Source organism: Lycium barbarum, chromosome 10 (assembly GCF_019175385.1).
Source record: "Lycium barbarum isolate Lr01 chromosome 10, ASM1917538v2, whole genome shotgun sequence".
Taxonomy (NCBI): domain Eukaryota; kingdom Viridiplantae; phylum Streptophyta; class Magnoliopsida; order Solanales; family Solanaceae; genus Lycium; species Lycium barbarum.
The window spans coordinates 119,906,987-119,930,067 of record NC_083346.1 but is presented as its reverse complement, the minus strand read 5'-3'; the positions used below and the strand labels follow the sequence as shown (position 1 = coordinate 119,930,067).

At 35.4% G+C, this 23,081-nt stretch overlaps 1 long non-coding RNA gene and 1 pseudogene across 1 annotated transcript; one reads left to right on the top strand and one right to left on the bottom strand.

Moving 5' to 3' along the window:
• Positions 1–4,394: 4,394 nt before the first annotated feature.
• Positions 4,395–8,880, bottom strand: LOC132613758 (uncharacterized). The gene is made up of 2 exons (XR_009572093.1): positions 5,406–8,880; positions 4,395–4,675 (listed from the first exon to the last, which is right to left on the bottom strand). It is a non-coding gene; the product is annotated as an uncharacterized LOC132613758 (long non-coding RNA).
• A 2,916-nt stretch (positions 8,881–11,796) lies between these two features.
• Positions 11,797–14,800, top strand: LOC132613756 (disease resistance protein RPP13-like; annotated as a pseudogene).
• Positions 14,801–23,081: the final 8,281 nt, after the last annotated feature.

The following is a 23,081-nucleotide window of genomic DNA, read 5'->3' as shown; positions in this document are numbered from 1 at the left end:
TTTTCTTCTCAGCATTTTCTCTTTGATCAGGCAAAGCTTCATAAACAGGCAATGTCAACGAATCCGAAACCATCAAACGAAACGGTCTAAGACCACCCATTTTTTTTCGGAACAAACCCAACAATTCCTTTAATGCAGCTCAAACATTCTCGCATGATCGCAATGAGTAGAAATAAAAGAGGATGAAACAACTGGCCTTTGAAGCGCATGATAATGGAAACTCTCACTTTTATCATAAATTAAACCGACTACACTGATAAGCTACCAAGAAATATAACCTTAGAATTTCCCAGTTGAAACAACAATTGATAAAATCAGACAATAAAAAAGAACACATTGATGTATTCACTGCCTAGTAAGAATAAAAATGGAAACACTTCATCAAAATTTACCACCAAATATAACATTTGATTGTTGAGCTAAGCTTTCACTTTCTCTACTTCTTTTTCTTCTCTGTATTTTCCCTTTGATCAGGCAAAGCTTCATAAACAGGCAATGCCAATGAATCCGAAAACATCAAATGAAAAGCTCTAAGACCACCCAATTTTTTCGGAACAAACCCAACAAAACATTCTCGCATGATCGCAATGAGTAGAAAAGTATGAAACAATGGCCTTTTGAGCACGTGATGATTGAAACTCTCACTTTTATCATAAATTGAACTGAATTACACTGATAAGCTACCAAAAAATATAACAATAGAATTTCCCACTTGAAACAACACTAGATCAAATCAGACAATAAAAGGACAGCAATATGGAAAATAACACATTGTTGTATTCACTGCCTAGTAAGAATAAAAATGGAAACATTTCATCCAAATTTACCACAAAACATAACATTTGATTGTGATCCAGCCTATGCGTCAGACTTCTAGTTGGAAAATCTTCACTTTCTTTACTTCTTTTTCTTCTCATTATTTTCTCTTTGATCAGGCAAATCCTCATAAATAGGCAATGCCAATGAATCCGAAAACTTCAAATGAAAAGCTCTAACACCACCCAATTTTTTCGGAACAAACTCAATAATTCCATCAATAGCCGCTAAAACATTCTCCATAACTTCACTACTCTCCATCCCATTTCTCCCAACTTTCAAAACACTACATGTCCCATTCCCTAAACACAACAAAGTCGACGAAAGCGCTCTTTCTATCTCCTCTTTCCAATTACTATTCCCCTTTAACTCAACAGGCACAGGTACTTTCCTTTTCTTTTTATAAAATTGCTTCCCTAATAAACCTGGAAGCAAATTAACCACTCTTTTATCAGCTAAAAACAGTTCATATGACTCATACAAATCCCTTTTAGCCTCAAAAGAATTATATTCAACTTTCAACTTGGATAACTTGAAAACTTTTGTAATTGGTATTTCTAAAGGTTTGATCTTTTTTTGAGCTGTTTCAACATCAAGATTGGTTCTTGAATTGTGGGGTACATCAAGTTTGGTTTTTGAGTGTTGGGGTCCATCAAGATTGGATTTTGAGTTGTGGGGTTTTTTGGGATTGTCATTAATGATGAGACAAATATTGGAGAATGTTGAAATGGGGTGACAAAGAGTGATTTTGTGAGGGTTAGTGAGTTCTTTTGGTGGGATTTTCTTGAGAGTTAATTGAAGGTAAATGAAATTATCATCTACTAATTGTGTTTCTTCTTCATCTTCTTGATATGATTGTGGGTTTTGGGTTTTACTGGATTGAAATTTTTTCCATTTGAGAAGAGCGTTTACTGCTTTAAGTACCTTGTCTTCATTGATTTTCACCATTGTTGTTGAGTTTTGTATTATGGAATGGGTGACGGCTACTGTGAATTGTTTTGAGTTGGTGGTGTTTGGGAAAGGGTTCATTATATTTGTGGTTCATAATCATAAGATTTAGAAGAGGTGAGAATATTGCCCTACTATTTTATTTTATTTTTAGAGATTTTGCATAAGAATCCCAATTATCCAAAAGTATTTGCTAATTTAGCAGGCGTTTGGCCATGAAAATCAAATATTTTTCACTTTATTTGGTATTTTAAAGTTGAAGTTGAAAATGAAGTATTTGATTATAGTTTTTGCAAAAAATTTGGTTGTTTTGAATATACTGAAAGTGAAAAAGGCAAAAACAAGTTTTTAGGTGTTTTAGTTATTTTTAGGATTTTCATGACCAAACGTTGTATTTAGGATTTTGCATGACCAAACGTTAACTTCTAAATAAAGTGAAATTATTTTTCGGAAAAAAGTGAAAAACTTTCTTGGCCAAATAGGCTCTAATATCTGGACATAAACCAAAGGAAAAAGGATCAAAAATATCCCTCTACTTTATTTTAATGGCTAAAAATATCTTCCGTTATAATTTTGGATCATTTATGCCCCTCTCGAAAGTTAACAAATATATTCTTCATTTGACATAAATCCCAAATTGATTCAAATAACCCTATTTCATTAAAAATAACCCAATCTCATATTTACCCGTCCCAACCCGCCTCTGAAAATAACCAAGTATTCCTTCTCTCATATTTTCTCCTCCAGCAACTCTGGCGAATTCCATCTCCGACCAACCACTTCTCCCATTCCCTTTCCCACCACCGACGGCTACAGCCACATTGATGTTTTAGTTTGGCGTTGTAGTGGCGATAACGGGCAGTGGAGATGTGGCGGCAGCCGTCGGTGGTGGGAAAGGGAATGGGAGAAGTTGTTGGTCGGAGATGGAGTTGCTGGAGAAGAAATTATGAGAGAAGGAAGACTTGGTTATTTTAGGAGGCAGGTTGGAACGGGTAAAATATGAGAGTGAGTTATTTTTTATAAAATCGGGTTATTTGAATTAATTTAGGGATTTCCGTCAAATGAAGGGTATATTTGTTAACTTTCATAACGGAAGGGCATAAATGACCTAACATTATAATGAAAGATATTTTTAGCCATTAAAACAAAATGGAGGAATCTTTTTGACCCTATTCCCCAAACTAAATCAAACTCTCCCTCAACTTTGCTTTAACGGAGGAGAATGTCTATTGTTCAAAGTTGAGGGAGAATTAAATTTTTAGAGCAAATTTGAGGGTGAAAATGAATAAAAAGTAACAATGTGTTTTACTTAACCTAACCTTAATCCAAAGCCTTATGCCTTGAAAAATAAAGTGAAAGGTTCAAAAATGCCTAAACTTATTGGAAATAATTCAAAATTGGCCTTCTTTCGACCCATTAACCTATATCTAGTTTTAGAAAACCCCCAATACTTCATCCTTGACATTGTCCGAAGCTTCTACTATGGCTTCACATGCCCAGCAAGAACCTGGTTTCCCTCTTGGGATGATTTGAACATGGCTTCACATGTATTATTTCATCCTGTATTGATAGTATTGATAGTGTTATCAATCTATGTATAACTAATACAAATATTATTACACCCTTTTAAATATTATTTTTATACATAATAAATCATGACATTACAATTTGAACAAATCATCATATATGTAAGTAGCTGGGCGATCGAGATCAACTTGTGATCATATCAAGATATTGTAAACAAGGAGAAGCTTGTTCAACATTTTGTCACAACAATCTCGAGATACTGCATACACCAGAAATTCAAGAGAAGGAGAATCTTGTTCAACTTTGTCACGACGCGTTCATGCTACAACAACAAAGTGAGATACGCAATTTGCGAACACACATAAGTCTTTGTCTATGCACAAGGAAATAAGAGAATATTCAATGAACATTAAGAACGGAGAAAAACTATGCCACAACAAATAGTTGATACCATGAATTAGTTGCTCTTAACATGAATTAAATTTCCACAGTGCCACAACATATAGTTGACACCATAGCTTGAATCAGATTTTCACAATGCCACAACAAATAGTTGACACCATAACGAAGTGGAGTTTTACTTTGACAATGCTTTTCATCTCTTACTTTGTGATACACAACCTAAACCCAGCACCTAGTTCTTTTTGAACTATTAATATCATGAAAGATTCAAACAGAATGTATGAAGATTCTTGAAAAGACAACTTTTTTTTTTCTTGAAAAGACAACTTTGATATAATTAGCTCTATCAAGAACAAGATAAGAGAATTCATTATATGGGGAACCTTCCAGTTTGAAATGACAAAGATGACAAATATTTGCACTTTCATATACTCTAGAGCCGACAGGATCCCATTAAATAAAGCTTCATACCCGATCTATTTCTCCTAGAATTCCGTGTTCACAGGTATTCCCAATCTACTCTCGTGATAATAGCAGCTAAATGCTTTCTCCTCATTCAACCTTTTTGCTAATGCCAACACTAATGCTGAAGTGAAGGAAGATACAGCCACTGATTGTACAACTAAAATAATGGAAGATAGAGTCGAAGTAATAACAGTAAGATATTAGCAACAAGAAAACCTCCAAAACTGGATACTATATCAGCAAATTACCAACAGCTTTTATAATGTCCTTCCTTTCACCATGTATCACTGGATATTCATTACAAGTTGAAGAAATCATAAGTAGCATCATCAACACATATAAGTAGCAGAGGGAAGATCTGCTTGTAGTTAAAAATCAATCTCAAGATACTGCATACAAAAGAAATCAAGCATTGTAGAAGCTTGTTCAACCTTGTGCCACAACATTCTCAAGATACTACATACAACAGATATTCAAGGGAAGGAAAAGCTTGTTCTGAGCTTCGTCTGCATTCAACCTACAGATGACAAAGTGGGATATGCAATTAGCGAACATAGAGAAGTCACTCTCAATGCTCATGGAACAAAGAATAAACGTTGAGGACACGGAAAAACCATGCTTCGTCATTTTGGCTCATGCAGTCAGCAGAGGATAGATTAATTGTTCTTAACATCAGCTTTCATTTCTTAAAATCTCAAAAGGTATATATCAGTTAACCAAGCACCCCATGATATGTCATATGACAGGTAAAAACGGTTTAGACGTAAGCAACAAGGAAAACCACCAAAATGTTCTAAGAGTGGGATTTTCTTTCTTCAGGATTCCCACCAATTCCTTGGATCCCTAGTCTTAGAGCTAAAGAAAGTTCTCTGTCTAATCTAATCTACCAAAACAAAAGGCAGAGGTCCCTTTCCTCTAGTATCAATAATAAAGAATACATGCAATTCAGTCACCCACTGCTAATTCAATTCACCCGCTGCAAAACCTCTTAGAGGGACGACACTTCCCGTTAACACATTGCTCAAAAAGATCAACAATGTCTAATGTCATTTACTTTTGAGAGCAGAAGACACCAAACACCACAACCAAATAACTGTCGTCACAAAATTATTTTATGGAAATACGCAAAAAGGAAAAGGGAAAATAAAATCTCCAAGCATATGCAGTGTAAAGAAGTTCCTAGAATATGAAATGTCTTTTATATATTTGACAAAGAAATAGAAAAATGTATCAGGTGGAACACTTACTAGTCATTAGCTACACCATTGTCATTCGTTTGTGCTTTCGCAACCTTCATTCTTGTTGTGTGCTTTGTTCGTTTTGTAAAAGGGGCCAAACTAGGCTTTCAATGTAGATGTTTGTTGCGAAACAGTTAAGAACCTCAGAAACCTTTGTATATCTGGACGATTCATCCTTTGGATTGTGTATCATGAGAGTTAATCCAATTACAAGCAATATTTCACCTTTTTTTGACATGCAAAGAGTTGGAGGAAGCAAACGAGAAAAATAAGTATTCTCAAGATCACTAAGATATTTGATGGTATACAATCCAAGACTCTTTAACCCCATACTCTTTCATAACCCACACATCTGTGTGACTACTCATATAACTACAGCAGACATAAAGATCACTTCTCAACACTGCCAGATGCAAAAGACTACATCCTTCTCCATAGCAGGACTACTCAACCTTTCCCCATTTCTCATCAGCCGAATCAATAGAAATGATGTTCCAGTCATCATCATCCGTAGCCCAATGAAGCTTCCCATTTGCAAACTTACCCGCCTGAGTGGATCGCATTCCACCTTGAAAATCCTCAACAAAAGTTCTCCAGTAATCATTCTTTAGACTATATATTTTGACCTTAACAGGATCCAAACTTACATCAATCATAAAAACATAACTAATACTACCTTATAATCATGACGGGACTCATCATATCCAAAACCATATTTAGAACAAACAGGTGTACCAATAGGTCTAGCATCAGGCAATTTCTTGAACTTTCTCATTGATGGATTCCATAGAAACAAGTCAGTGTCCCCAGTGACGACACAAATCAATCCATTGATCGAACCCACAACCAAAACATTTTCTTGGGGGTAGGGTTATTCTGGGGATAATCCAAGTCAAATGCCTCAGTCACAGAGTCACTACTAAGTAAAGATCTAAGAGAACAGTCCTTGAGATTGTAAAAGGCGTCAACACCACTCAACACAAGCCTGTGGTGTGTATAATCTTTGCTATTAGCAGATACACTAAGATGGGTTTTGATAAATTCTGGGCTAGAGATTAAAGCAAGCCAAGACTTTGAAACACGCTGAACTGCAAGAGGGCTTTCACAGGAAGCCTTGAGAGTATTCCAGTGATGAGTTCAGTTGGCAAAATAGGAAATTTAAATATTGAATCTTTCATTGAATTTGATGGAAATTGAGAAAGGATAATTGGTTTGCTTACTTGTGGGTGTTTAATTTCCTTTTGTTTTGGGCCTTTGAGTGTGTGGACTTGGTTAGAAGAGAATTGTTTTTGGGATTCTATGCAAAAAATTTGTGATCTTTTAATTATTTGTTCTCCGGTATGTTATCTTGGTTTTTCACATTTAAGACGAATGCTTTATATAATATGTTATTGCTGAATCTGATTATCTCCCCAGAGAACTAACTTGATTAACTTAAGACTATCAATTGCTCGATATGGACAAACTCTGCAAGTTGGCGAATTAGCAAATCTACAAAGACTTAAATACATTTGTACAATCAGTGGAAAAATGCTGATTATAACGAATCTTAAAGAATTAGTTGTGGAAGGTATTAGGAGAAATCTTACTCCCTAAATATCATCAGACTGCTAGCCCGCCGGTATTCAGCACTCGAGATCCAAATCCTACTCTGGAAATGTTGCCAAACCTAAGGAGTCAATTTAACAAGTACTAGAGATGGAAAGAAAAATTTACCTGCAATAATGACAGTCTTGATCTGCTGTATAATCTGATCGAGATCTTTTAAGTAAAAAGAGTTACTTCTAAATAAGTTATTATATTTCTGTTTGGTATCAATACATTACAATGAGAGTTTAAACTTATTAGATATGTCATACATATGTTAAATTATGATATTAAAAATGGTATATGGTGCTCTGCTGTCTACATTTTGATGTTTTTAACTCATACTCGCATAGCAGAGGAGTTCATTTAACTAGCTTTAGTATATTTCCTGCAATTTGATTTAAAAAAAATTCACGAATCCCTTGTCGATTTATTGCAGTCCCTTATTTTTCTGATTTTGCACACACAAGCTCAAACATCTGATGCAAACTATAAAGGACACAATTTTACTGCAAAAGCAGAGACGCAATGCATGCCAAAATAATCAATCATTAGAAGTTAATTTACAGACTCAATTTTAATTACATGCCTTCTACGCCTGACGTGATCTAACCTTTAAAGTAATTAAATTTGAGTGGCATCAAAATGATGTCATTAAGAAATGATGTGTGTTTGATATGAAAGAAGTCATTTTGGGTGGAAAACATCATGGACAACTCCCACGTCCGATGAACATAGCGTTATAGTCTAAATGTTTTCGATAAAGGCCCTGCTTTAAGCTTACCAGATGGCGCCCTATTCGGTCCCTCTTTCGTCTACTTGAATGTTGTGTCACATTCATTTCATGGTAGTAATTAAGATCAAGATTGCATCAATTTCAGAAACAGCACCAAGTACCACTCCAAAGTAACAAAGACTAAAGACGAAGGCACAGATCAGTTTTTTCACAAAAGACAGAAACCAAATCCCAGTTAATGAAAATAGAAAGAATATGTCCAGCAGATCACAATTTCATGTACAGTAAAAGACCAGAAGAGAACACTAACCATCTCTTGCTTTTTTGATCCTCCGTTGGTCGTTGCCACTAAAAGCGCCATCTACTTTTCAAGAGAGTATTATTAACTCATTTCTAAAACACCACTGTCCATATTTGTTGTTATAACTCCATATGAAGCTGCCCTGCAATCTGTTGCCATCAAGTTATAGCCTTTGGAGATCATCACCCATTGCTTCCGCATATTAGTACTACTTCACCAAATATATGTTTTGTCGTGTTGTCTTTTACTATCTGGGCAATCTAATCCTCGAAAACCTGTTAGAATGCTTTTTAAGATAGATTCTATTCTGCCTCAAATAAGTAAAGAATCAAATGATTCCCGACAACTGTGTCTTATACTGTATATGCAAAGATGCATCGATTCTATTCTGCCTCAAATAAGTAAAGAATCAAATGATTCCCGACAACCGTGTCTTATACTGTGTATGCAAAGATGCATCGATTCTATTCTGCCTCAAATAAGTAAAGAATCAAATGATTCCCGACAACCGTGTCTTATACTGTATATGCAAAGATGCATCTCTCAGCAATCTATCAAGACTATCTCTGTTGACGCCAAGGTGTCTTATTCAAAAATGTTCCCTAGAAAATTACTAAGATAAAAAGCCAAAGAATCTAATACCTCAAGCATAGATGACCAACAATAGTGTCTACAACACACATCTTAATTAATCTCATTATATATAAATGCAAAGTCAGATGAAAAACTCAATAAGAAAAGAATTCCTGTAAAAGAGAGTGTCTGGCATTTTTTCCTTTGTACAGAAAGAAGACTGATTTTAATCAATGTATTCAATTCTGATATGTATAAACTGCCCAAAGAAACAGAGGTATTAAAAGTTCCTTACCAAAATTCTTGTGCCAAACTTTTGAGCCTAAAAAGACGCAAATTAAGTTTTGTCACAGGCCTGAGTGCTTATTCATGCCGTCAAAGACTCTACCTCTAGTTTGAAAATGTATTCTCGTAATTTAGCTGGCAATCCATACTTTTCACTCTAAACCGCATTCTGCAGGTCTGCACTGGAAGAAGCAACAGCTGATCAGAGATGCAGATGCTTCAAAATCTTAATGTAGAATTTATGCAATCGGTTAATCTAAATAAGCAATAGACCATGGAAAGATATAGTCTATATGTAAAAATGAAAATTTACCCTGGTTTGTGTTTTGTCTTCTACCATTAATTAAATCGAAAAGCTAAAAGAATAAAGGACAATGTCAGGTTAAGAATATGAAGTTCCCGCCTAACTCTGATTTGATTTAGCCCAATTTGTTGTACTATTTCTCTAGAAAAAACCATCCAACCACACTGCACTATGTAAAAGTGCCAATGTGCAAAGAAACAAACCTAGAGATAAAAAAACTTATTTTTTTCACCAGAGATAAGAAACTCATTCAGAAAAAGAGATTAATAATCATCAACAACAAACCTCTATACAACTTCTCTAATATATCAGTATCTTCTCATCCAGAACTTAACTCAAGGTAAAGAAAAGCACAAAAACAGTAATCAAACAGAGTCTACCTCTAAGGATTCTTACCTCCATTTCGTAATATTTCAGGGACAGATTGAAATGGATCAAAAGCAGAACCTTCAAGGATTTGAGAGTATTTCGAGAAACAATGGTAACTCCTCCTTCCGTTTGCGTCATTATGCAATTGCGATAACTCACCATTTACTGTTGTATCTGCCTCAAATTTGTCTGCCCTAAAACTACCACTATCAGAAATAGGGAAGAGACTGTTAATCTGCAGCAGTTACATTCTTGTGACTTCTCTCCCTTTCTGAAGAACTATATAAAACTGAAATGGTAACTTTGGATAGAATCTTGTATCAATATATGGTTATGATAAAGCCGGTTAGCATATTAATTTGGTTAGATATAGAATGGGATTTCAAAGTTTGGAAAAAACATATGAAAAGTGAAAAGTTCAGAAGAATCAAAGTTGCTTTTTTATATTGGAGAAGAGAAAAGTTAAAAAAGGATTTAAAACTTTTTTTTTTATATTAAAGAATGTGGAATTTGCTTTTAGAGAGAAAAAAGTAATAGAAGAATTATATATATATATGAGAATGTGGGATTTGCTTTTAGAGGAAAAAAGTAAAGAAGGACTTAAAACTTTTTTTTTATATTGGAGAATGTGGAATTCGCTTTTAGCGGAGAAAAAGTAATAGAAGAATTAAAAAAATAGGAGTATATATATTGGAGAATGTGGAGCTTGCTTTTAGAAGAAAAAAAATAATAGAAGAATTAAAAAATATATATATATATTGGAGAATGTGGGATTTTCTTTTAGAGGAAAAAGGTAAAAGAAAAAATTAAAGTAGTCAAAGGATAAAATTGCCATCAATAAGAATTAGTGACATTCTCATGCTGTAACAAATTTTCGGTCACAAATACTCATTTGCAATAGTATAACAAATTGTACCAGTTTAAAACTTGAAAACTGCAACCGATTAGGATTTTAATTGGAATTAGAACTTATAATAAAAAAGCCTTACTGTTAGGATAAAGAGACAGTTAAATATGGACCATGGCAGAAGCTTTTGCAGAAATTCAAAGTGGAAATCACGACAGAAAATGTTTGAACTTCAAAGACAATCTTACACTTACTTCATTGGTAGTCCTTAATTTACATAAATGATCTGCAGTTGAAACAAGAAATTAGAATTTACATGAACGTCCTGATTGTAATAAAAGCCAAAAAGTCACAATGCCTCCCAAATCTGCTAATCAAATCTCCTAGCTTTCAATAATAATGCTTGAGATTGCTTAATTGATCTCAAATACAGCTTTGGATTAACTCATGAATAAGTATATTACACGAAAACTAAATTGAAATCCCTGTAACTGAAGCACGAAATTGGAAAAAAGAAAAGAAAAAGACAAACACCCAGAAAAAGACAAATCAGATAAAATGGTTCCCAAGTAATGAACGTCGGATAAAATACAAATTGTTTCAAATTGTATCTTTACTTTTTTGGTGTAAACCACTTTGTATAGAGGAAACAGATCAGATTGTAGATTTACTAGGTTTTCTGTAAGTCTTTTTCCTTTCTTTTGGTTACTCACTTTTTGGAGGTGGCCAGCATACCCTTAATGCTGAGGAATACAACGTTACCAGTTGCAAAAAAAAAAAAAAAAAATACAAAGCAGTTTCTCTTAATTTCAAACTCAAAGCAGTTTCTTTTTGCTCTTAAGAAGCTTCTGTTTTTCTCTAGTTTCAGTAGAGATAGGATATCTTTAGATTGTTCTACAGGTTTTTGCCAAGCCTGTCAACTTTTCCCATCTATAACCTTGCATCTTCTTGATGTTTTACTAATTAATTTTATTACTTTACCAAAAAAAAAAAAAAAAAGCTTCTGTAATTTTTTAAAATGTTCTTGTCTTTACTTTAATTTTTTGTTGTCTTTTTTATTTTATTTATTACATACGAATTTTCTGGTGATGACACTTGTCATCACATCATGCTTTTGCCTCTCCTATTTTATATAGAAGATAGATATTATCAACGGACTAGAGCAATGCCAACTGATCGATGATTTCCTGATAGCTTCACCATTACCTCAACTCTTATCATCAATACCATCTTTGTATATTTGTATATTTATTTTTTCTGAATGTGTCAAATGGTACACATTTCACTTTCATTGCTTTAATTTTTCTTTATCATTTCCACATTATTGTCCAAACAGAATTATTAGGTGGTGGACCAATGTACAACACATATAATTGTTACTTTTAACTTTTCCCCAAATATATTTTTCCACAAGCCCCATATTCATCTGTCGATTTTTTATGTTTTAATCACATTATTAATGGACCATCTTAAACACTCAATTCATTGACACAAAAACAGTATTCATCTCTTATCAAACTCACAATCAACAGCTTCAGTTTCTTCAACTTGATCTTAGTTTTATCTCTACTGTTTCTCTTTCTCCAGCTTTCTTCCAATATTTTCCATACAGTCCCTTTTTTTCCAGCTCTCAGTATACTAAATATCAAGACTCTTGAAAATGGTTGATGCCTTTGTGTCATATGCAGTTCAAAAACTGGGGGATTTCCTCATACAGGAAGTTAACCTGCGTTTAAGTCTGAGAGAGGAAGTGCAGTGGCTGCGAAATGAGCTTCTCTTCATGCAGTCTTTCCTCAAAGATGCAGAGGAAAAGCAAGTTGGAGATCATAGAGTTCAACAATGGGTGTTTGATATCAACTCTGTTGCTAATGACGCTGTCGCTATACTAGAGACTTACAGTTTCGAGGCTGGTAAAGGCGAAGATGATGAATCTGCCAGTGGTCTTAAGGCTTGCCCTTGCATATGCAGGAAGGAGGCCAAATTCTACAACGTTAGCAAGCAGATCCAATCCCTCAAGAAGCGACTCAAGGATATCTCCCGCAAACGAAAGACATATGATATCAGAAGTATCGATAATATTGCAGGAGAAGGACCAAGTAACAGGCCTAACAATCAGTCCGCTCAGGCTAGAGAATTGAGGAGGACTACCTCCTATGTGGATGATCAAGATCAGATTTTTGTTGGCTTTCAGGATGTTGTAGAAAGATTGCTAACTGAACTTCTCAAAGCAGAGCCTCACCGAAGCGCCATCTCCATTTATGGTATGGGCGGACTAGGCAAGACCACTCTTGCGAGAAACCTTTACAATAGTCCTAATATAGTCTCTAGCTTCCCAATACGCACTTGGATATGTATTTCTCAAGAGTATAACACCATGGATCTCCTTAAGAATATCATCAAATCCATCCAAGGATGTGACAGGGAAACTCTAGATCTGTTGGAAAAGATGACGGACATGATAGATCTAGAAAGACACCTTCGGAATCTACTGAAAGAGAAAAAATACCTTGTGGTGGTCGATGATTTATGGCATAGAGAAGCTTGGAAAAGTCTGAAAAGAGCATTCCCGGATAGCAAGAATGGCAGCAGAGTCATTATTACCACGCGGAAGGAGGAAGTTGCCGAAAGAGCAGATAACAAAGGTTTTGTCCATAAACTCCGTTACCTTAACCAAGAAGAGAGTTGGGACCTCTTTTGCAAGAAACTACTCGATGTTCGGGTAATGATCCCAACAATGGAAAGGCTAGCTAAGGATATGGTGGACAAGTGTAAAGGCTTACCTCTTGCAATTGTTGTATTAAGTGGACTACTTTCTCATAAAAGGGGGCTAGAACAATGGCAAAAGGTGAAGGACCACCTTTGGCAGAATATTAAAGATGACTCTGTTGAAATCTCCTACATACTATCATTGAGCTACAACGATTTGCCAACTGTGCTCAAACAGTGTTTTCTTTACTTCGGTATTTTTCCAGAAGATCAAGTGATCCTTGCGGAAGACATAACGCGGTTGTGGCTGGCGGAGGGATTCATACCAGGAGGAGAAGAGAGAATGGAGGATGTCACTGAAGGCTTCCTGAATGAGCTGATAAGACGAAGCTTGGTTCAAGTGGCAGATACATTTTGGGAAGAAGTTACTAAATGCAGGATTCATGATCTACTTCGGGATCTTGCTGTAAAAAAGGCATTGGAGGTAAACTTCTTTGACATTTATGATCCAAAAAATCACTCCATATCCCCCTTATGTCTGAGACATGCCGTTCATGGTCAAGCACAAAGGTACCTCTCACTTGATCTTTCTAACTTGAAGTTAAGGTCAGTTATGTTCTTCGATAGAGATTTTTATGAGTTGGGTATTATAAACTTCCGTAATGGTTTCCAACATATATATGTATTGTACTTGGATTCTCATGGTTACAATACATCTGTAGTTCCTGATGCCATAGGAAGTTTGTACCACCTCAAGTTCTTAAGATTGAGAGGTATCAGTTATCTTCCCTCCTCCATAGGCAACCTCAAGAATTTACAGACACTTGATGTCCAAAATCCACACCAACTACCCCCCGAGACAGCCGACCTAGTAAATCTAAGACATTTAGCTTGCTCCATATTCAAAACCTCTGAAACATATAAACAAACTCATAAGTCTTCAAGTTCTTCAAGGCATTCGTTGCGATCAGTGGAAAGATGTTGACCCTGTTGATTTAGTCAATCTTCGAGAATTAAGCATGTCTCGTATTGAGAAATCTTACTCCCTAAACAACATTAGCAGCTTGAAAAGCCTTAGCACTCTCCAATTGTTGTGTGAATATGGTGAATCATTGCCAGCCTTAGAATTTCTTAGTTCTTGTAAAAAGCTACAGAAATTGTTGTTAGATGGGAGAATAGAAAAACTGCCCCCATTTCCAAATTCAATCACAATGATGGTCCTTCAGTACTCAAATCTCATGGAAGATCCGATGCCTATTCTGGGAATGTTGCCAAACCTAAGGGATCTCAAATTAGTAGGAGCTTATGAAGGAAAAGAAATTACCTGCAGTGATAACAGCTTCAGTCAACTGGAGTTCCTTCATCTTGAAGGTCTTTGGAATCTAGAAAGATGGCATTTAGCCACAAGTGCAATGCCTCTGATTAAAGGTCTTCGTATCGATTACTGTCCAAAGGTCTTAGTATCGATTCCCGAGAGAATGAAAGACGTGGAGAGGTTGAAGGTTTAGAGTTTTACAGAGCAAAGAAGAAGAAGAAGAAGATGGGGATTTCACTCTTGATCGATATTAACAAGGTGTTTGAAGGATGAGCTGGTTGAAGTGTTTTCTATTTGTTTTGATCTCTTTTTCTTGTATCTTGTATTGGTTTCTTTGAGATGAGAAAACAAATTAAAATTGGTCATTTACACTTTTGCCCCTATTTTGTGCTAGTCTTTCATTTTTGCTCCTCAAGGCAAATAACTTTTTCATTGGGAATAAATTTATATTTCGTATCATAATATCCCATAAGTTATGTCCCGTCTTCATAAAGAACTTATGCCCCGCTAGGCAGAATTTCAATTGCTAAGGGCGAAAATTAAATACCGGCCTATTTGAAGGGCAAACTGTGCAATTTCTTCAATTTTTTAAAATCCATCGAACATAGATGCTCAAAGTTAACAATATAACTTCCAAAGCATGTTTTTTTATGATGGAAAGAATAAAATCACATTTCAAGTCTAGATGCCAACTAACTCAATTCCCAACCAAAATACTCATCAATTCATCAAATGAATTCATAAAGCAACACATTAGTTTATAGTAACCCTTGTCTTAGTTTATAGTTACCCTTGTCAACTTCATGATTTAATCAATTCAAGTAACAGCAAATTAATCACAATGCAGGTAACCTCAACTATATTGTTCATGGTGACTAGATTAATGTCACCACATATTCAATTAGACACCAAAACTCAATTAAATATGGCTGAAAACACTTAATTTACAAGTTGTCATATCGCAATTCAATCTAACTCATTCGTACTTCATACATATTGATAACTATAAGATTATCATAGGTGGGAGTTCTATTCTTACTTCAAATATGTGAAATCCACGAATTATTGGACAAGCAACCGTCTATTCTTATAACTCCAAGAAGCAGTATTTGAGAAATCTCATAATTTCTTTACTTAAAATTTGACCAGTTCAAAGGTTTTTTTTTTTTTTTGGCAACTAACAGTTTTTATTACCAAAAGTGAACGTTTGAAGAACAAAAAGGAGCTAGTTACTGGACATGAGTCCCAGTATACCAACTCAGAGCAATAAACACAAATAACATTGAGTCAAAGGACTAGCTAGCCTATAAAAATTGTACTGTTCTAGCCATTTTGCAATAGGAAATCTTCTGCCTGCTTTGATATGAATCTCCTGAATGATCCTCTTGATAATAAGACCAGGTTGCTGCCTCTTATCCTGAAAAACCCTTGCATTTTTTTCCCTCCAGATGTGATATACAGCAGCTGCCAGCATCATTCTATACACTTCAGCTCTTGGTGATTTACCCGGTGCCATCTGTGTTGCCTATAGTATCTCATCAGTCCAACTCATCGGTGCTCTGGCAATGCTCAGCCATTTCAGTAATAATCTCCACACCTGGGCAGAATAGTCACACGTAAAGAAGAGATGTGATGTGCTTTTATTATCCTGTTCACATAGGGGGCACTCAGTTTCAGTTGTCACTCCCCATTTGCATAGTCTGTCTCTGGTCGATAGTCTTCCATGCGCAGCCAATTGGAGTATAAATATCCATTTTGGTAGTCCAAAATTATTACAAATCAACCGTCTCTATGTTACTTTTGGAAACTGCCCTCTCAATCTATGATATATCATTTTGGTTGAACAGTTTGGCATATCTTCCACCTCTGTCATCATGTAGCCAGCTTGGATGAAATATTTTTTGGCTTTGAGTATCTTTTGAATGATCCAAGAGGCTTGCTTGGGAACATCCTCCAGTAGATTCCTATTTCTCCCATAATAGCAATGTATCCATCTAACCCAAAGTTTGTCTTTTTTGGTGCATATGTTCCAAAGTAATTTACTAATTGCAGCTTTGTTCCATGTAGATATGTCAAGAATATTCAAACCACCAGCTGACTTGGGGTAACAAAGCCTTTCTCAAGCTAATAAAGCCTTCTTAGACAGTTCAGTACCCCCAGTCCAAAGGAAACTCCTACAAGTGGATTCAATCACTTTGACTACTTTTTTTAGTAAGACAAAAATTTGACCCCAAAAACTTGAATAGAGAATAGGACAGATTTAATCAATTGTATTGTCCCTGCATATGACAGATACCTGGTAGTCCAAGACTTGATCCTATTGAGCATTTTATCCATCAGAGGTTGACATTGCACTATAGACACTCTTTTAGTACTTAAGGGGATTCCCAAATACCTAAAAGGGAGAGTACCTTTACTGAAGCCTACTATATCCAGGCTGCACATCATTTGGTACACCACCACAATAAACAGAACTCTTTGAGGGATTTGCTTTCAGTCCTGAGGCTTTAGAGAATTCCTGGAATCTATCAAATAACAATTGGATTGAACTCACATCCCCCCCACAAAAAAGAAGTAAATCATCTGCAAATCCTAGCGGTATGAGATTGAGCCTACTCCATTTAGGATGGAATTTAAAATAAGGTTGCTGCCCCAGTTGTTTCAGAGATCTACTAAAATACTCCATCACTATGACAAACAAGAATCGTGATAATGGGCCACCTTGGCTTAAACCTTTCCTGGCTTCAAATAGTATGGTGGGTTGGCCATTGATCATAATTGAATACGAAACAGTCTGAATACACATCATGATCCAGTCCACAAATGTTATAGGAAAGTTCAAGGCAATAAGCACTTGTTTCAGAAATACCCATTCGACAGAGTCATATGCTTTTTGCAAATCAATTTTAAGCATACATCTCTGTGAAATGCCTTTCCTACCATATCCTTTTACTCACTCATGTCTTAACAAAATGTTATCAGTAATCACTCTACCTGGGACAAAAGCAGCCTGACTATCATCAATTAAGCAACTCATAACACCTTGTAATCTCTTTGTGAGCACTTTAGAGATTAATTTATATAGCATGGTGCATCAAGATATGGGTCTAAATTCTCTAATCGAGGAAGGATGTGTTACCTTTGGAATAAGGGTGACAGAAGTACAATTGATGGCCTTGAACAACCTCTTTGTTTTAAACACATCCAACACTGCCTCAGATAATTCTTATCCAATAATACGCCAAGCTTTCTTGAAGAAGAATGCATTAAACCCATCACAACCTGGGGCCTTTAGGTCATCAATATCTTTCAGAGCAACTACAATTTCATCATGAGTTATTTGAGCTATTAGTTGTAGTTGTTGAGTTCTCTTCAGGGTAGGGCCATTAGACATTATGGTAGGGTCTATGGCAGGCAATTCTCTAGCATTAGTTCCCAGGAGCTATTTATAAAACGCGAGTACTTCCCCTTCAATCTCCTGTCTTGTATGTAGAATGATACCAGCCTCTGAAACCAAAGTATTAATATGGTTTTAACTAAGTATATTTTTGATATTGGCATGGGAAAAAACAGTATTAGAATCCCCTAGTCCAAGCCATTGGATTATTGAAATCACCCATTACAAACCATGGATTTTGAACTGAAGGTTGCGGGACTTCCAGAGCAGACCATAAACTTCTTCTATCATCAATAGTGTGCAACCCATAGACCGCAGTGAATTCAAATCGAATAGCTCCATTAATCTTCTCAACCATACAGTGAATAAATTGTTGGTCAGTATGGAGGATTGTGACATTCACGTTGGCCATATTCCATAGAAGCCAAATCCTACCTCAACCATCATTATTATAATTATGATGCCATCCCCACCCAGGGGCAACCTTGGTCAGTATAGGGCTCATTTTTTTCATATTAACCTTATGCTCCACAATGGCAATTAAATCAAATTGCTCTTTATTCCTAATCTTTATATACTCTTTATGCTTGAATAACTTATTGAACCCCCTCACATTCCATGTAGCAACCTTCATTTGGAAACATTTAACGGAGGAATCCTTATAACCACACCACCTCTACTACTTTGTCCCATTTCAGCTCTTGCAAAAGCATCCTGAATCATGTATTGAAGAGCATCATCAACCAATGGGTTAAAACTACTACTAGTTTCAGGCACCTTGCCAGCTACCATCACAGGTGACCTGTTAGGTGATTTTCCTGATGTTTGCTTCCTACCTCCATTTACAGTAGGTGTCTCTTTTGATGACACAACAACTTTTTCATTGTTTACATCTTGATTCTGGACCACACTTCCATCAGTTTCCTTATTTTGCCACAATTGCTTCCTTGGTATGGCTCTCGGTTGCTTCCCTCCCTAGGGCCCTTTATTCTATTTTGGTTGTTACGCTTGAGGTGCATTGGTCTATTTTGGTGGAGAAGGTTGACACAAGTGTCCTATTTGACAACATTGTGGGCAGTATTGTGGTCTCCAGTCATACTTCACTTCTTGTTCAAACACTTCACCATGAGGATCCATTACCTTAATTACATTAGGTAACGAAATTGTAGCAAACATTTCGATAAGTACTCGAGCATAGGATATCCTTTCTAGTTTAGATGTGCAGTCATCGGCGCAAACTGGAGTACCTAAAGTACTTGTTATTCTACTAAGCGTTTTGGGACCCCAACAATCCAGAGGCAAATTGGGAAACTTAACCCAAAGTGGAATCATCTTCATCACTTCATCATTGAAATTAAACCGTGGAGTCCATGGTTTCACAATAACAGGCTTATTGCTAAGCATGTGAGGGCCAATCATCATTACATCATCCCTTTCTTCGATGGAGTGAAATTTTATCATGAAATAACCCTTATTATGATAATACACCTTTGGAGGATGAGCATACTTACGCAGAGAGTTGAGTAATCTGTTGACAGCAGCTATTGTGGGAGAGTCACCAATAACGTACAAGATCAGCGCAGCTTTCCAAATTTTCATCTCTTCTTCTAGTTCGGCCTTGTCCAATTGTGCAATCTTTACGCCATCTTTGTGGGTGGGTGGCACATATTGTAGTTCTATACCCTTTGAGGCCATTTTATTACCTTCAAACAAGGAAATCCATGGTTTCTCAATGGTCTCTTGCGCATCTGACTTCTTCTGCATAGTTTCCCCCTTTTGTGACTGTTCTCGTGGGGCTGTTAATACCTGACTGCCCAAAGGCGGCACAACCGTAGAATTCAATCCAACCTGTACCACCACCGCCGGAAGTTGGCTAGTAGTGGCCACCATAGCAACCTCACTTTCCTCCGCATCGCCACACCCCTGAATTTCACATTTCTAAATTGTTTTTTTTTAGATGAAAAACTTAATTTTTTTAATTCAAAAATATGTATTTTTAAAATATGGAAAATTGAACTTTTTAAAAAAAAATATGGAAAATCCGGACTTTTTTAAATCTGACTTTTTTTTTTGAAGAAAAATATGGAAAACTGTTTTTTTTTAATATATGAAAAAAAAATCTAGTTTTACAGGTTTAGTTTAAAGAAACGATTTTTCCACATTTTTAAAAAATAATTAGTTTTTCTATATTTTTTTAAAAAATCCAGTTTTTTCACATTTAAAAAAAACACTTTTACCATATATATATATTTTTTTTAAAACTAATTAGTTTTTCTAGATTTTAACATTTGGAAAAGGTTTTGATCCTATTTGACCAAGGTAATTAAATTAAAAGGGAAAAGGGAGATGACTTGGGAGGCAACCTCCAATATAATTGAGATAGTGTTCACACAACCTCCATGTCAGCAATAATGGTGCAAAAAATTACGAAAGAAAATAGTTTATGGGGTAATAGGACAGGGCGCTTAATAATATAAAGTAGCCTGCCTAGACCTTCCATTACTAGAGACGATCCCTCAATTCCCTCAAATTTGTTTTCATTAGGCCAGACTTTTGGATAATTAAGTGAAAATTATTTTTTGAAAAAATATATATCAAAATTAATAATATTATCAAATCAAAATGTGTTTCTTGAAGAAAAAAATTTAAGTGCTAATGATTAATGAAAATGTCTAAGCGTGATTGGAGCAACTAACATGAAGTTAAAAGTTAAGATAAGTTTACAAAAATTAATTTCCGCCCATAAGTTGCTATTTTGTATTTTGAGAGTTTTGTTTCATTTTAAAAAAAACATACTCTTTCCTTCCAACTTATGTGACGGTATTTGGTTTTTGAGAGTCAAACAAAAACTTCTTTCACCACCATTCATATTCCTTTTAAATATTTTGAAGTGTTAATTATTGTGACTTATAATACTTTCTACGTAGTTTCCAAATATGTAATTTTATTTTAAAAAAACTTAAATATTCTATGTCCAAATTCAAGGTCATAATCAAGAACTTTCAATTCAATAAGCGAAAAGTATCACATAAATATAGGATAGAGGGAGTAACTTGAACCGAGAAAGCAGAATAACTAACTTAATTAGAAAACAGATGAAGCTATTTGCCCCCATCTAGTTGTTTGTTATGTTATTTGTTATAAGTAAGTATTAAGGACGGAAAAAGTTCCTAGTTAAATAGTAACATATAAGTGTTGGAGGTAGGAGATTGATGAAACGAGACTCAACATACAAGAACTAGGGCCATCAAGACAATGTAGAATTGTAACCGACTCATTTAAAAGTTTTAGTTGTTACAGATAATACACTTTTATTTACTTAATTATATTCTCAACTCGCTCTCTCATGTATGGGCTTGATTTTTTTTTCATGGGTCAAGCATGTGAATTTCATATGTGGTGCTGAGACTTGAATTCACGACTTTTGCCTGCTCTAATACTCCCTCTATTTCAATTTATGTGGCACTTTTCGCTTCTCGAGATTCAAACTGCATGAACTTTGACCAACATTTTAAGATGTATATTTTCACCAAATTGATATGAGAAAAGTTGCAACTTATAGTACTTTTCAAATATATAAATTTTAATGTTAAAATATTGAGTTAATCTAATCCAATTTAGTTTCAAAGTTTAGTCAAATAGAATTTCAAAAAGCCAAAAGTGCCACATAAATTGGGACCGATGGAGTACCACGTAAAAGTACGTGACTCTCTAATCTAATTGCGTAAACCATCAAAGAAAATATATTTTTCTTTACTTAATTATATCCTCAACAAATCACTAGATCAATGCCAACGGGTCGATGATTTCCTGATGGTCTTTACGTTTAGCCTCAACTCCATCATCAATGTCATCTTTATGTAATCCCTCCCCCAGGCCACCTCCCCTTCTATCGAGGAGGTCTAATGTACCTTTCCCTTAGCTTTCATTTTTGTCATTACCTATAATAATGAACAAAAAAAACATAGACATTTATTAATTTTAATTGTCCGCGGAGAGAGAAATGTCTATAACAATATCAATTGGTGTAGAAACTTATAAAAAATTGATTGATTAGAACAAGACAATACTTCTATTAAAAGGAAAAAAAAAAAAAAAAGAACGAAAGAGCCAAGATAATATTTTTTTTTCCCTTTTTTTTTCTTTTTTCTTAAGAGACAAGATAGTATGGTTTACTTCTAGTCGCATAAATATTTACTTTCACTATCGGTTCGTATAATTTTAAATTCAGTATAAAAATGTGGACGAAAATATCAAGACGTCCAAACAAATTTAGGTTGTGGACCATTGTACAACATATCTCTTGGTTCCACACATTGTATATTTTTCCACAAGCCCCATGTTCGATTTTCTAGTTAAGTTTTTGATGTGCCGTGAATTTCGGCACATTTTATGCCTTTGTAACTAGAAATGCTGCTTGTTTTTAAGTGTTTTTACATTGTTTCTTATGTTATTTTTGTGTTTTATAGGGTTGGTTAACTAAGGATCGGAAATGAGATGAAATGCTGAAAAACGGACAAATTGGAGCTAAATGACGGTCCGCAACTCATGTTACGGACCGTAACGGGATCCGTAACTCATGTTACGGTTCGTACCATTGAACCGTAACATGACCTAAATTTCCAGAAGGTTTCATGGAAAATATCAGTGTTACGATGTGGTGTTACGGTCCGTAACATATCACCGTAACATCAGCCAAATTTCCAGAAAGTTTTCATTGAAACCATTAGTGTTACGATGTCGTGTTACGGTCCGTAACATAGCACCGTAACACCAGCCAAAATTTCAGATAGTTGCCAAGTAATTGTCACAAGTTACGCTTCAGAAGGATGGACCGTAACACAGGTTACGGTCCGTCGCATGGTGGCCGTAACAACAAGTGGACAAATGACGAAATGAAGGACGGACCGTAACCTGAGTTACGGTCCGTAACAATGCGGCGTAAGGGCATTTTTGTCCAGAAACTTGGTGCGATTTTTGGCTCTATAAATACTTAAAGTAGGGTTTTTATTTCATAATTCAAATTTGTTTTGGAGGCACAAACCTTAGGTCTTAAATCTTAGAAGTGGTTGGAGCATTTAAAGCAACAACTTCACTCTCATTCCATCTTGTATTTGCATTGTAAGTTCATTATGTTTACTTGTAAGCTTTCTTTGTTATCCAAAATTATGAGTAGCTAATTTTAAAGCTAAGGTTGTGAGTCCCATGATGGATATTATGTGAATGGATTTCTATTATTGATATATGCATAATGGTTGTTGGTAT